Consider the following 16571-nt stretch of genomic DNA (forward strand, 5'->3'; position numbering starts at 1 on the left):
TTCATAGCCAAATTTTTGGAGGAAAACACTTTTTAGAGCGTATTTTAATACACCTGGCCCCCGACGGAGACAATACATTCGGGGAAATGAAATAGACACCCATACTTCTTGGCTGAAGCTAAAGGCCCCCTAACGGAGAAACCGGTTCTACGGAACCCGAGGTGAGACAACCTGAGTCAGGGTTCACAAACGCTGATTTGGATAACCCTAAAGCAGGGTTTTTAGAGGTTACCTCGGCTTTAGAAACTGATCCGTGTTTGGGGAACTGATAGTGATGCTCAAATCTTAGCACACAGGGAGTTAGACACCCAAAGAAGACCTGTCATGGGGGACTTGAGTGCGGGAGGAATGCGAAGTCCGCGGGAGGCGGCAGCTGCAGAAGGGGCACTCGTTGGGATTTGGAGTAAGGTCCATGCATGGCTGAATTGTTGGTGATGCTGTTGAGAGCAGGACTGCACAACCGCACCGCTGTGCCTGGGCTGCTGTAACATTCTCAAACAGCAGCGATCCCAGCAAGATGTACACTTTTTTTTTCTTTCTGGGACGTGATTCATTTAGGGCAAGAGACCGGTACTCAATTTAAATACAAGCAATAGAGCGAACGTTTACTGTCACTCCGCCTCGCCCCCAGGGAAACTCGGTGCGAGTAGCGACAGAACTTCACCTGCCTTATCCACTGTTGCAGCCCTGTCGCCTAGCAATATTTGTCCAATGAACGAATTTAAGTAGGGAAAGTTTTTTTTTTTAGAATCATTTTGCCCCTTTTGGAGTTCAGTCCTTGGGTAGTCTACCTTTTTCCCAAATCTAAAGATGATTCCCTGAAGAAAGGGAACAAAATGGAAGTGAAGCATTTTTCTGTGTTGTAACAACTAGTGAGCGCCTGCTGTGCAATATGGGATAAGATAAAGAGCAAAACCGGACAGTTTAGGGGAAGAGAAAATTAAACAATTGTATTAGTGGGGGTATAATTAATCAACAGAAAGGTGTAGTAAGGCAGGGAATACTAATCGATGATAGAGTATAGTAAAAGATCCTTCGTGCGCGGAGGGGCAACACAGCAATGATTGATCAGAAGAATCAGTAGAAATTGGTAAAAAGTGAAAGTGGGGTGGTGGAGTGGGACCAGCATTCAGGAAATAAAAGCACTGCAGAAAAGCCATCGATTTTTAACAGGAACCAGTGCATCAGAGACTAAACTGAACCTACTCCTACTCGTTTCTTTTTGCTAAAGAAATAACTTTTTAAAATTACTTAACTTGGGGTGCCTGGGTGGCTCAGTCGTTAAGCGTCTGCCTTGGCTCAGATCATGATCCCAGAGTCCTGGGATGGAGCCCTGCATCAGGCTCCCTGCCCAGCAGGAAGCCTGCTTCCCCCTCTCCCACTCCCTCTTCTTGTGTTCCCTCTCTCGCTCTGTCTCTTTATGTCAAATAAAATCTTTTTTAAAAAATTACCTAACTTAAAAAAAAATTACTTACGTTGTCTTTAGCCTCCTCCCCCCACTCCAAACTTCACATTGTTTTGGATTTTAGATGTCTCAGATTTCCTTTTCTTAAATATGGATACTGCTCTTGAACCTTAAGTGCCTTTTCTGTGTCATAATCTTTTTTTCAAAGCTGAGCTCTTTGATTTTATTTCTTTTGTCTCCTTCCTTTTAACATGAAATTATTGGTTCTTAATGATAGTAACATAATTACATATTTGCCTTATCCATGTATACATGTATACACACATACATATATATATAAATAATAACAATATTGCTAAAACTGCTGAGTGAAGCTTAAGTTTGTGTGTTTCTTTTTGTCCTCATGCTGTGTCCCATTAGGATATACTAGCAAAGTACCCTGTACATACCCTGAACTGCACATAATTCTTCTCTTTAGTTATATGTAGATGGAAGTTTATTCAACTATGCCTCTATGGCTAGATACATGGGGTATTTCCAGTCTTTTGGTATTACAGAAGTTCTGTGTGCATAGACAATATGCTTTTGCTAATGGCTCATTAGCATAGAATCCTACCAATGGAATTGCTAGGTAAAGGAACATGTTATTTTGTTTAATATTGCCAAATTCACCTTCATAGGGGTTGTGTGATTTTATATTCACACTTGCAACTTATGAGAGTTCTTGTTTCCCCACAGCCTCTCCAATAGAGTGGATTTTTGCTAATTTGATAGGTAGCAAATGGTATATGATTACAGTTTTACATTTATCTTTTTATAAGTGAGGTGGAGCATCTTTTCAAATGACACGTGCATACAGTGAAGTATGATGAGTCTTGAGGAATGTGGCGGATACACGACTATGAAATGAAGTGGAACAAGCAAGGCCCAAAAGAAGGTATATAGTATGCTACCTTTTGTGTAAAAGGGGGCTTAGAAATACATACACAAGTAGGCACTTGTTTTTATTTCCAAAGTAAATATAATAGATAAGCCAAAATCTCATAAAAATGGTAACCAACAGATGGAGAGCAAGGCCTGTTTTCCAACGGATGATCTCTAAAAAAATTTTGGAAACATTTTACATATTAGCCCAATGTGAAATACTCTGAACACTTTTAATGACTTTTATTGGACTTTCTGCTTTTGCATTTTTGTTTGTTTAAATTGTAATCAATCTCTTCCCTTAATACTCTAGATTCTAAGTCATAGGTAGAAATGTTTACCCCCCTCTCAGGTTATAAAGGACTTCACTTATTTTATTTTTTTAGTACTGGTATGGTTTTCTTTCTTTAAAAAAAATATATCTCTGATCCATTTGGGATTTATCCAATGTAGAATAAAGAATGGAATTTTCCCTTTTTCCATATGGCTATCCAACCGTAGACATTTTTATTTCATCTCACTTCAGCAAACTCCCACACCTATCTCCAAAAGTAGCAAAACACTACTACTGAAAGCCCCATAGAGTACAGACAGTCCCCAACTTATGATTGTTCAACTTAAATTTTTTTATTTTATGATTGTATGAAAGTCATATGCGTTTTATAGAAATCATTTATCAGCTTTTGAATTTTTGATCTTTCCTGGGGCTAGCATTATGCAGTGAGCTATTCTCTCACAATGCTGGGCAGTGACAGCAAGCTGCAGCTCCCAGTAACCACACCATGACCAGAGCAAACAACCCATACACTCCTACCATGCTGTACTCATACAACCATTCTGTTGTTCACTTTCAGTACAATATCCAAGAAATTACACAAGATAGTCAACACTTTATTATAAAGTAGGCTTTGTGTTTGATGATTTTGCCCAACTTAGGCTAACGTCAGTGCTCTGAGCATGTTTAAGGTGGGCTAGGCTAAGCAATGATGTTCGGTAGGTTAGGTGTATTAAATGTATTTTTGACTTAGTGTTTTCAACTTACGAGTTTATTGTGATGTAACCTCACTGTTAAGTTGAGGAAAATCTGTATATTGAAAAAGTCAAGGGTTATCATCTTTATTGAATCATAAGACTTTGCTTTTAGTTAGTGCCATCATATGGCACACACCATTTTCTTTATCCAGTAACTCACGTAGCTCTCTTTTCTGTGAAATCAATCAAGTTTCTGTTAAACTACCTCCCGAAAACTTCTTCCTGTATCCTTGCTTTGAAAAAAGGTGACTGGTTTAGCTTCTCAAATCAGATCCAGAGGTGATTGTCCTTGAAATCACTGCCTCTGAGGCCTGACACTTTGCACAGGCATGAGACTCATTTATTAATAAAACAGAACCATTTGAGGAAACATCTGTCTTAAATTTGGACTTGACCTAGGTGGAAAACAATACGGTGATTTCCTCAGGTCACTGGAGTTCTCACCAGAATAATGGACACTGTGGTGCTGCACCTAGATCCGATCCCTCTAGAGCTGAGGTCCTTGTTCCCCCACTTGCAAGAGTGTTAGCCACTGATGGCTCATAGCCCAACTCTGAAATGACTGACAAAAATGCCAAACATAAAATAATAGCTTCCTGAGACTATATAAGTGTTCTGGAGTAAGAAACTGGAAGACTTTTTAATTTTTTTTAAGGTACAGGAAAAATGAGATGGAAAAGGATAATGATAGATAAACACAAATGACTAGGGATGCCTGGGTGGCTTAGTTCGTTAAGCATCTGCTTTCAGCTCAGGTCATGATCCCATATGAGGTCCTGGGATCCAGCCCCAAGTCAGGCTCCCTGCTCAGCGGGAAGCCTGCTTCTCTGTCTCTCACTCCCCCTGCTTATATTCCTTCTCTTGCTGTCTCTCTCTCTCTCTCCCTGTCAAATAAATAAATAAAACCTTTTTAAAAATGACTAAATTAAAACTGTAAGTATATAAAGACTTAGAAGTTTTTGGTCTTTTACAAAGCTAAATAATGGGCAGTTTATAGTGCTTTCAATCATAGGACAGACCTGATTAGATAAATTACTGTGTATCAATTACCTGGGTCATATATATATTTACTGATTTGGAAGATATTTCGGATATAATTTGAGAAAAAGGAAGTCACAACATTGTATATAGAATATGTTGTTTCTTATACATGTGTATGTAAAGAAAAATAGAAAGTTATTAACAGTGATCATTTTTCAGTGGTATCATTTGCATCCTTCTTTGTGTTTTTCTATTATCATCTGATTTTTTAATAGTGAGTATATGAGGTTGAATTCTGTCCCCCCAAAAGTTATGTTGAAGTTCCAACCCTCAGCTTGTCAAAATGTGACCTTATTGATGTATGTACTTCGTTAAGATGAGACCACACTAGAATAGTGTGGACTTAGAACACAAGTAGTATCCTTATAAGAAGAGGAGAAACAGCCGTGTAAAGTGAGAATGCCATGTGATGATGGAGAAAGAGATTCAAGTGTTGTGTCTAGAACCACCAAGGATTGGGGCACTTGGGTGGCTCAGTCAGTCAAGCATTTGCTTTCACTTCAGGTCATTATTCCGGGGTCCTGAGGTCGAGCCCCATGTCAGGTTCCCTGCTCAGCAGGGAGCCTCCTTCTCCCTCTCCTTGGCTGCTTCCCCTGCTTATGCTCTGTCTCTCAAACAAATAAGTAAAATATTTTTAAAAAATAGAACCACCAAGGATTGATGCTTGAAGGCTCCCACCAGAAACTAGAAAGAGGTAAGGTGAAATCAATACCTCGATTCTAGACTTCTAGTATCCAGAATTGAGAGGGAATAAATCTCTGTTGTTGAAAAGCCATTCATTTTTTGATATCTTGTCATGGTAGTCCTAGGAAACTAATATATAGGTGTTACTTTATAATCATTAAAAGTCAAGTTATTTCCATTTTGAAAGTTAATTGGAGTTATAATCCATATGAAGGAAGACAACCCTTGAAGGCCAGCACAAAGATGATTTTTCTCACAGAACATTTCCTGTTGGTCCCAAGGAGCAACACTAGGGCCCTTATCCAGAGCAGCTCCTGTTGAATAATCTATTTGCATGCCTTACCTTTCCTTTTCTGTATTTAAGTCTCTCAGGAAGTTAGGGACCAGGTTTATGTTTACTTCCCACAAAGTATAGCCTGAAACTTGGACATTCCCAGTGAATGCTTTTTAGATGGATGGTTGAGGAATTCCTCTAAGTAAGAAAATCTTTCAGTTGCCACTCTTAGAGAATAGGGTCAACAAACTAACACATGAAAGCAAGAAAACACCTTGAGGGTGGAAATTAAGACTAGATTTGGGATGAGAGGAAGACTAGATGTGGGGATTGAAGCCAGTCTCTTTGCCGTGGGATCCGTAGGGGTCTTTAATACACCATTGAGTATTGGGACGTTCCAAAAAGAGGAGGGAATTAGGCTGCATATCCCAGTATTTGCTGAATTCTTTATACTTTTTTCTGTCATTTCAAAGCATTTGGTGCCTGGTGTTTGGGGAATAGCTTCGGTGCACTCTGCACCGTGTTTGGATAAACCTGGTAAGAACGCCCTTCAGGGCTCTTCTCATTTTCCTATCTCTGCACGAACACTATGTCTCTAACCTTTAGTCACATGTTTTTGTGGTCCCTCAGATCTAAGAAATGTCACCGTAACTGTAGATCATGTTTATTTTTTTAATTAAAGAATACAGAATGGGGGAAGTAATATTTTGAAATCATCAAAGGTCTTTCGAAGACAGGTATTCCATCAATCTAAAATGTGACTGGCCATGCTTGCTTGGCCCTTGGAGTGAGCAGATAAGGATAAGGTTTATGTCAGAATATGGCAGGGGTAGTGTGTTTTTTGGACCCTCCAAAAAGCAGACACCAAGACATGATTAGATGTGCAGGAGATTTGTTCAGGGCAATGCTTGTGAAGGAGAAAAGAGGAAGCAGGTGTAAGGGAAGAGCCTCACATCGTGATGCAGGTCGCACACCTGCAAGGAGAGGGAAGGAAGTTTAGATGGGAAAGAATCTCCAATTACAGAGCTGTTCTAAGAAATTCTGGCCGGGCTGATGGGGTGTTCCTCACATAAAGTCACATGGAATTCTATACCTCCATAGGAATGGGTTAGCAAACCCTTAGTAACCCTAAGTCATGGTCTGGGAGTAGCCCATAGTGCAAATACCATGGTGGATCCAGAGGGCCAGCAGCTGGGACGATCCACCAACTGTGCTCCTTGTAGCAGGATAGCTGAGGGGTGAGTTTTTATGGCCCCCAGAGGGAATGAAGTGAGATGACCAGGGTTTGAATCCCAGCTCTACCACTTAATTACGGGAAAGTTATCTAACTTGTCTAAGCTCCAAATTCCTCATCTGTAAAACAGAAATATTCAGGTATTCACCTCAGAAAGTTATGAGAATAAAAAGATTCTAAAATTCTTAACGTTTTGCCTGGCACACAGAAGACCTCAGTAAATACAAACTATTATGATTACAGGTACTTAGAGCTGCCACAAAGTCAGAAGGCACCTGCGTGGATCAGTTAGTTAAGCATCTGCGTTCAGCTCAGGTCATAATCCCAGGGTCCTGGGATAGAGTTTTGTGTAGAGCTCCTTGCTCAGTGGAGAATCAGCTTCTCCCTCTCCCTCTGCCCCTCCCCTGTGATTGTACTGTTTCTCCCATGCTCTCTCCCCCTCTCTCTCAAAATAATAAAATCTTTAAAAAAGAAGAAGAAGAAGAAGAAGTCTCAGCCCTCAGGGAGTTCTGACAGCTGGATAAAATGCTAAAAGGTGAGAGAAAGTCTACACTGTATGTGAGGCTCTATCTTCAGGTTCTTTCTTTCTTGTTCTTTCTTATTCCTTCGTTCTTTCTTTCTTTCAGTTTTTATTTATATATTTGACAGAGAAAGACACAGCGAGAGAGGGAACACCAGCAGTGGGAGTGGGACTTCAGGATAATGATCTGAATGGAGACAGATGCTTATCAACTGAGCCACCCAGGCAACCCTCCAGGATCTTGCATTTTGTGATCCCTTTCCCCCTGCTTCTCTGAACAAAGACTCTCTCTGCTGAACTTCCCTCCCAAATGCTTGCTGTAAGAGGAAAGGATAGCATTCCCATTCCTGCCCCCGCCCCAGAGTCACACCACATCTGGTCTTAGCGAGTTTCCCTTAAACAGTTTAGAGTATTTATCTATTTATCTTGTGTACCTCTTAAGGAGGTCAATAATGCTGTAAACAGAGTAGAGCTCCTGGCTCAATCAAGCAAGTAAGAATATTGAAAAGGTCATGGCTGTAAAGTACCTCATCACTATAATGCACAGAATATATGAGGCATTAAAATCCCTAATGCCTAGACTTTTGATTAGAATTTATGGATGAGCAGAATGAACTACCTCAGTACATTTTTTATGGCTGAAATTAAAACAGGGGTGGATTCACTTAACCTCTGCCAGCAGCCTTCACTTCACTGAACTGCCTTCAGTGTTCAGAGAATCCTGTCTGTACAGAACCCAACGTTTTGGGTAGTAGTTACTGCTTTGGCGCCTTCCCTGAAAAGAGAGAGAAAAAAGGATAGGTGATAATAGAACCAGCTGGTGAGACATCCTTACACATTCGAGACCAGGCTGATGGTGAAGGGAGTGCTGATGGTTTCTCAAGGACTTTGAGCACCCAGCCCCTGGCGTCCATAATGGTGACCAGCTCAAATGCACTACCTGTCCTTCCACTGGCCATGCAGCAGGGACAGCTCTCCACAGATTCTGTTCCTCTGCACCACACCAAGCAAAGGTGGTCGTTAACTAAAGATAGTGGCCTCCCAGCCCAGGAAGAGTGGACATAAAGAACATGAAGTCACGTGGATATTTCAGGACAAGAAGAGAGTCTTTACTACTTGAAGGAATTCTGGATGAAGCAGGGAACAGGGCCTGATTTGGAAATATTTCTAGGAAATGTTTTCTATGAAAAATTATGGAGGAAAGAGCTTATTCAGCCGCATAATCTTAACACCAAAGTTATCAGGTGTTAGTTTGTAACCTTTTGAAAACCTTGGATTCTTCTGCCGTGTGAGGCACCGTCAAGGGAAGAGACAGAGGGAACAAGCATTTATTATACACAACATGCCAGACATTAATCCTCACAGCAGCCCTATGAAAGTAGGTATTGTCCCTATTTTACAGATGAGAGAGCTGAGGCTGAGAGAGGTTAAGAAAGTTGTACAAGACCCTAAGATGTTAATTGGCAGAGCTGAGATTCCAATCTCATCTTCCTGGCTCCAAAGTCCATTCCCAACGTCATACACAAAACTGATTGCAACAACTTCCCTGTGGGGATCACAGGCAGCCTTGGGAGCAGCCTTGATTCAAAAGTCACCACCTTTTGATTTGAGTGGCAACCAAAAACCTGTCTTTCTAAACATGTGTCTCTCACTAATCTCTGTAATTTCCTATGAGTAGCTGGGTACTTTAGTTCTGGTTTTCTTTTAAAATGCAAATTATCCAGAGAGATGAGATACTTCTTATAAATAAATCTTTCAGATACCTTTTTCTTTTCTTTTCTCTTTCTTTCTCTCTCTCTTTCTTTCTTTTTCTTTTTCTTTCATTCTCTTTCTTCCTTTCAGAGAAAGAGAGAGGGCAGTGCACCTGGGTGGCTCAATCAGTTAAGCCTCTGCCTTCGGCTCAGGTTATGATCCCAGGGTCCTGGGATAGAGGCCTACATCAGGCTCCTTGCTCAGCAGGGAGCCTGCTTCTCCCTCTGCTGCTCTCTCTGCTTGTTCTCTCTCTCTCTCTGACAAATAAATAAATTAAATCTTTGAAAAGGGATGGGGTGGGGAGAAGGGGTGGAGGGGCAGAGGGAGAGGGAGAATCTTAACAGGCTCCACACTCCACACAGAGGCCAAGGAAGGGCTCAGGCGCAGGACCCTGAGATCATGATCTGAGCCAAAATCAAGAGTTGGATACTAACTGGCTGAGCCACCCAAGTGCCCCAGATACTTTATTTTCTCAAGGACAATCTTGATAGAATTAGACCATGGTTCACCTGGGGAGGAAACAGAGGGGTTTACAGAGGAAATGGCAAAAAAGAAACAGTTGGAGGTGTCAAATACATGAATCTATTTCAAAATTTTACCTGAGGCTGACCTCAGTGATCCCTTTTGCTTTTTAGGAAGAGTAAGTTCTCTATTTTAAAATGTACATGCCGATTTCATTGTATTGTTGTAGGACAAGGGCCATGGGTATGTGGAAGACTAAGGGATTTGTATAAACGAATCAATATAAGGAAGGTGTGGTGTGGTGCTAGTTCAATCTGTAAATGACTTCATTTTTTGTGACCAAATTCACTCTTCCTAATCCACATGGCTTCATTCTCTTGACCATTTATCAAATGTGAGGAAAAAAATATCTGGACACTAGAAACACTAGAGACCAAGTTATATAGACCAAATTTGTCATCTAACGTAAGGTCTAATATTGCAAACTGAAAGAATTGCCTTCTAGGAAAAGACTGAACACATTTTTTTTGTGTGTGTGTGATTTTCAACATTATTTTCTTGTATTAGAAACATTGTTTCTATCAATCCTTTTTTTTTTTTTCTTTTAATAAGTGCTGTATTAGAATTAACCAGCAGAGGGGAGTAAAGGAACACAAAATACCTTTCAGTTTAGGATACGTGTTGTGCATAAACAGGGTGGCAAAGTCGGCAAACCCATGCCTTTTTATAAGCCAGTGGATCCAGATGAACACATTAAATTTTATGGACATCTCAGTCATTAATAGAGGCAAACAGATCTGTAGGTCATAAAGGCATTATTGACCTTCTTGATTGGCAGTTTAAGAGATGAGAAGAATGGATTTTTTTAGTGCATTTTGGCCAAATTTGCCAAGGATAAAGTTTTATTTTCCAAGTCTCCTGAAGCTGTAGTGAAATCAACTGTACTATACTCAAATAAAAATTTTTCTTAATTTTGTATGCCTATTTCTGAGTATTCATTTAAAAGGAAATTCCGATGAGATGGATTTCTTAAGACCACTCTATATCATGGTGGATGGAAATATGACTTGTACAAACTGTACCTCAAACACATACAGCCTTTCCTTAGACGAAGAGTGGATGTGGGAACACAATCTGATGCCAGTTTGAAATACACCAGAAGTGCATGAGCACACACACATGCACCCACACAACCTTTGGGAAGCCAGTTATTCACCTTTAGATGAAAGCTAGTTAATGTTCCAAACCCTATTTCCCTGTATTGTGAAAGAAGGAGACTTTGGGGATTAGAATTATGAACCCTTACCTAGACGGAATAGATTGCACATTCATTGTCAACAACCTGAGATGCCTGGTGAGTGATTCGTGTGCTGCATTAGAGACAAAAAGGTACTGAGGAGGCCACTGAGAGTGTATTTAGCAATGAGATATCTCTTGTAGGAAACCTGAAGGCCAATCACCAATAAACGAGAATCCCGATATCTAACCAAGGTGCTATTCACCAACTTTCTCCTTCCTTTTCATTCATTCCGTAGTTCTCCTAGAGTGGTGTTAAAAGATAAACTGAGACGTGTTAAATAATTTAAGATTTTACTTGAACAAAAGTCTATTGGAATCCTGCAGTTCCAAACTGGGAGTGGTTAGGTGTGTTTCACCGACAGGCGCTCAGGGAGAGACTTTTAATAAAGAAAAGGTGAAAACAAAGCAAGGAAATTATTGATTGGCTATAGCCTAGTTGGCTGTTTGTGATTGGTTGTTCTTGGGTTTTGACTTTGTAAACTTGCTGCATTTACAGGCTTGGATAAGTTCACTTAGGCTGCCAAGGCATGAGAGCCACTTCGGTCCAACGGTCTCTTTATTTAAATTAACAGTGGTAACTAGAGTTTTGTGCTCTTACCAGGAGTTCTATCTGGTAGGCCAGAGAAGGAAAATGTCAGCTTTAGATTTCACTTCATGAAGTGTCCACTCCTCAGTTTCATTCTCATTGGCTCTTTATACAGGATCTAGGAGTCATACCGTCCTCTTTGTCTTAACGAACATGCTGTATACGTTGTTAATTACCTGGTTTAACAGGTATGAAGGTCTTATATTCATATGATGTTTTCCAGTCCCAGCATGTCAAGTCTTGGTAGAAAGACTTAATGTATCACCCATGGACCCACGGATGGTTCCAGAATGTGTTGTCATTTGCTAAGATAGGCTTGATTTGTTCCTGGTCTTAGTGAGGGTTTTAGAGCTCAGCTTACCAGGAAATCAAGGAATTCTGGAACTTCTGGGGAAGGGTGAAAAAAATGGAATGTCAGCTAGGCTTCAAAGATAAAGAATACGAGTATTAAAAGGGGAGTAAAAAGGCAATCCATGTAGGAGAAAGCGATTCGTTAGAGCACAGTTCTACACTAGACAGGACCTGATGAGTTATGAGGAATGATGAGTGATAGCAGTGTTCAAGTAGTGGAGACCCCTTAGTCTCCCAGAGTTGAAGGGATGCCTGAGCAAAAAATATGGAGAAAAGAAAAGACACTGTTTTGGGTCTAACACATATACACGGGACTGACTCCAGCAGGTTTCTCTCTTTCTCCCTAAATTAATAAATCTAGATGTATTGAATGGCTAAGGATAATGACTGTTTCAGAGTTTGGGAAGTAAATGAGAATATGTATGCAAGCCTCCCAGGCTCCAGTGGGTATCTAACTGATATTAACTTCCTTTCCATTCCCCAGTCATCAAAATCTATCCCCCAAAATACCATTCTCTAAGAAAATGGCAGTTGGTAAGCATTAAATGTTATAAATCTCAGAGTGTTCCACAAAGCACATTATCCTTAGGAATTTTAATAATAAATATAAACATAAATAATAAATACTATATTTCTCTCTCACCCTCTTGTGCTCTGTGCCCAAGAAAATAGTCCCTTCAAGCTCATAAAAAAGGTTCACACTTAAATTCTATCAATAATTCGTTAAGACAAATCTTTTCTATTTTTCTCTAGCAACAGACGCGCGATGCAAATGTACAATGGTTGGGAATGTTTCTAAATGAAATCACTCTAACAACTCAAGCATTTCCCCGGCTTCTGTTCTGGAACACACATAGGTACTATTTTTGTAATGTGGGCTAAATGCCTTAAAATGAATTTCACTGTTAAGGAAACAATTATCCCTTGGTTTGATGGCAAATTTTCCCTTTCATAAGGACCGCCAAGTTTATGGGGGAGAAGGGGAAAGCAAAATGAAGTATGGTGTTACGTTTGCACTTAGAGTAAGGTTATTTTGTGTGTCGGGCCATTTTGATAGATAATGTTAGATAGTGACATGGTCGCTTAGCAACCCTGTCATGGAGAAACCCAGGATTCCTGTTTTACCGGGAAATCATAAGGAGCGATACCTAGGAGAGTCCATCTATTGTTTTTGGTGATTGATTTTTTACAAATCACCAAATTGAACTCTTTGGAGTTCAAATGAATCGGATAGGGTTAGAAATTTAGATAGTAGGATTTGTATTGGTGGTGGTGTTCTAATAATGGAGAAAAGATATTGATCGATTTTTAGTCTTGGCTGAGTACTAAAAGACTTGCTCTCAAGTACAAGAAGGAGTGATTTCCCCTTACACAGGACAGCTCCATGCCCAGAACAGCTGTTCTTACCTCCTCTTGCCCAGTGCTAACGTCTCCACTTGGACTTTTAAACCTGGCAAATTTTTCACTTCAGGATTCTGTTAAATCAATTTCTCACCCTTCTCTTCCATTTCCAGTTTTTCCTTCCAGCCTAGAAACATACTCATCTCAGAAAAAAGCCAACAAAAAAAGTAAAAACAGAAAACGTGCTTTCAGCTCTCCAGTTACCCTCCCATCCTTTCCCACCCCCCCCACCTTTGTTTAAAAAAATATTTTATTTATTTATTTGACAGACAAGAAATCACAAGTAAGCAGAGAGGCAGGCAGGGAGAGAGAGGAGGAAACAGGCACTCTGCAGAGAGCCTGATGTGGGGCTCAATCCCAGGACCCGGGGATCATGACCTGAGCCAAAGGCAGACACTTCAACCCACTGAGCCATCCAGGCACCCCACCTCCCCTTTTGATAAAAACCTTGAAGAGCATTCCACATTGATGGTTTTCAGCTCCTCACCTCCCTCGAGTCACCGCAGTCTGAATCCTACGGCCTTTAGTCCACTGAGAATGCTCTCGCCACGGTGACGATAATCTGGCTGCCAAATTCACTGGACAGTTTTCAGTCAATCTGTCACTTCTCTGGCCAACCTGAGACCTCTTTCCTTCTGGCTCTTCTGACCTTTCCACAGGTCTCTCTCATCCTGTCAATGCTGGGCTTCCGTGAGTTTTATCCTCAGTCTTCTCCTCCTGTGCTGTGTGGTCTGCTGAGTGAGGTCATCCCCTCCCGTGGGCTTCACTCATTATCTGTGGTGACTTCCAAATCTACATTGTTCTGGCTCAGACCTCATTCTGGAGCTCCAGGCTCATTTCCAGCTACCCTTACAAATAGCTCTCCTTCTGCATCTCCTCGTCTTCCTAGTGCCCGCACCTCAATAGCACCAACAGCCTGCTCGCCCCCACCCTTTTGTCTCATCTCAGTTAGGGCCATCACAAATCAGAAGTCTGAGTATTCCCAGATGCCTTCCCTTCCATTATACGCCACATCAAGCAACTCGTCAGGGCCCATATTCACCTCCCACATTCACGTTCACCAGAGTTCATATTCAACTCAAGTATCTTTTGAATCTGGCCTATACTAACATCCCTATTTCATTCAGCCTGTGTTCAGGACAACTGAAATTTCCCAGTTGTCCTCCTCATCATCAGTCTTGTCCTCTCCACCTCTCCCTGCACCCATCCATCTCACTTCCCTGATGATGGAATTAACACTTTCTGGAACATGGCATACCAATGCTTCACATTTTGTTCTTGCCTACATGTTAGCATCAACTCTACTATTTGCCTTGTCACACTCCACTGCATATCCTATGCTCTGACCATCTCCAAGAGAAATATCCTGTGGTTTCCTAAATTAAATGTCCTTCCATTCCTTTGTACTTTTACATATGCAAAACCCTGGGCCTCCCCCTTCTGCTTCTCTGCCTTAAGAAATTTATACTTTAAGAATCAGCTCAGCCATCACCTTCTTGGGGTTCTCTCACCAGGGAGGACTTAAGTACTCCTTCCTTAGTGCTCTGTCACAATTTATCTGAATGTTTTTTTTTTAAAGATTTTATTTATTTATTTGACAGAGAGAGAGATCACAAGTAGGCAGAGAGGCAGGCAGCGAGCGAGAGAGGAGGAAGCAGGCTCCCTGCTGAGCAGAGAGTCCGATGCGGGGCTCGATCCCAGGACCCTGAGATCATGACCTGAGCCGAAGGCAGCAGCTTAACCCACTGAGCCACCCAGGCGCCCCTATCTGAATGTATTTTGACATTTATCACTCACATATGTGATGTAAATGTAATGTACTTACAGATGTAAGTATTTACAGATATGTCCTTGATGAAACTGTTAGCTGTCTGATGGCATGCAAGAAGTCTATTTTTAAAAAGTCCTTATATCCCCTGTAGGTGCTGAGTGAATTCACTCAGAAGACTGAGTGAATGAATGAACAAACATAAATTATTTCAATAGTGAACATTAGAGGACAGGAAAACAGACCCTAGTAGAGATTGTGTAGCCTGTTAGTTAAAAATCAGTAAGATTTGGGGTGCCTGGGTGGCTCAGTCAGTTGAGCACCTGAGTCTTGATTTTGGTTTAGGTCGTTATCTCAGCATCATGGGATTGATTTCCACATCAGGCTCTACACTCAGCAGAGTCTGCTTGGGATCTCTCTCACCCACCTCTCTCCCTCCCCCGCCACCTCTAAATAAATAAACAAGCAAACAAATAAATAAACAAATAAAATCTTTTTAAAAAAAGAATGAAAAATCATAAGATTCACACCATTAGGACAGCTATCAGATAAACAGAAACTAGCAAGTCTTGGTGAGAATTTGGAGAAATCAGAACCCTTGTGCAGTACTGGTGGTACCTCAAAAGGGCTCAACCACTATGGAAAACAGTATGGTGGTTTTTTTTTTTTTTTAATTGAAAATACAACTACCAGCAATCCCAGTTCAGGGTACGTATCCAAAACGATTGAAAGCAGGGTCTTGGAGAAATTTCTGCACACCTGTATTCATAGCAGCATTGTTCACAATAGCCAAGAAGTGAAAGCAATGCAAATGTCCATCAACAGAGGAATGGATAAAGAAAACATGACTTACACATACAATGGGGTATTATCCGGCCTTCAAAAAGGAAGGTATTCCCGTCATGATACAACATGGATGAAATTTGAGGACATTATGCTAAGTGAAAGAAGCTAGTAACGAAAAAATAAATATTGTATTATTCCACTCATATGATATATGTGAACCAGTCAGATTTTTAGAAACAGAAAGAAGAGTGGCGATTACCAGGAGCTAAGAAATGGAGAAAAGGGGAGTTGTTTAATGGATATAGAGTTTCAGTTCTGCAAGATGAAAAAGTTCTGAAGATCAATGCAAATATACTTAACACTACTAACCTGTACACTTAAAAATAGTTACCAGGGTAAATTTTATGTTTTGTGTTTTGCCATGATAAAAAAAAATCAATAAAAGCACAATACACAGTATATTTGACATGGTTTAGATACTGTCTGCAGGCCAAGGGCTTGATAGGAAGACATTTATGACTTTCGCTTTCATAGTTCATATCAGGCTGAATGTATTTATATTATTTACCTTGAATGCTTTTCTTTGAAAAAAATTCTATAATACAGATAGCATAATATTTGGATAGAATAATAAAACATAACAACGTGAATTGCCTTGGATGGATTATAATATGGCATGAATAACCAAAAAATTCCATTTCCTTTCTCAGGAAGGGTGCTGTACCCTTTCACCATCTCATCTTTTTTACTCATCTTTGAGTAGCATGTAGTGATTGATAGAGTTCAACATTAACAGACCCAGCAGTAGTTCTGTTGGAGCTTATAGTCTGAACGCTATGACCCAATGCAGACAATTACCTAGAAAGCTTAGACAGTCGACCAAAGGGTGCACATGAAAATATACACACATGCACATGAACATGCACACTCGCACAGACACACACCCCACTTGGGGAAGCTCTTGACGCATCCATGAGTCAGGTTCTTGAATAATTAAGTAATATTGAGAAAATACGTATCTCCCTAAGAGGCATATGTTGAGAAAATGTTTC

The sequence above is a fragment of the Mustela putorius genome, unplaced genomic scaffold (genome assembly GCF_011764305.1).
Source record: "Mustela putorius furo isolate JIRA1106 unplaced genomic scaffold, ASM1176430v1.1 tig00003898_pilon_pilon_pilon, whole genome shotgun sequence".
Taxonomy (NCBI): domain Eukaryota; kingdom Metazoa; phylum Chordata; class Mammalia; order Carnivora; family Mustelidae; genus Mustela; species Mustela putorius.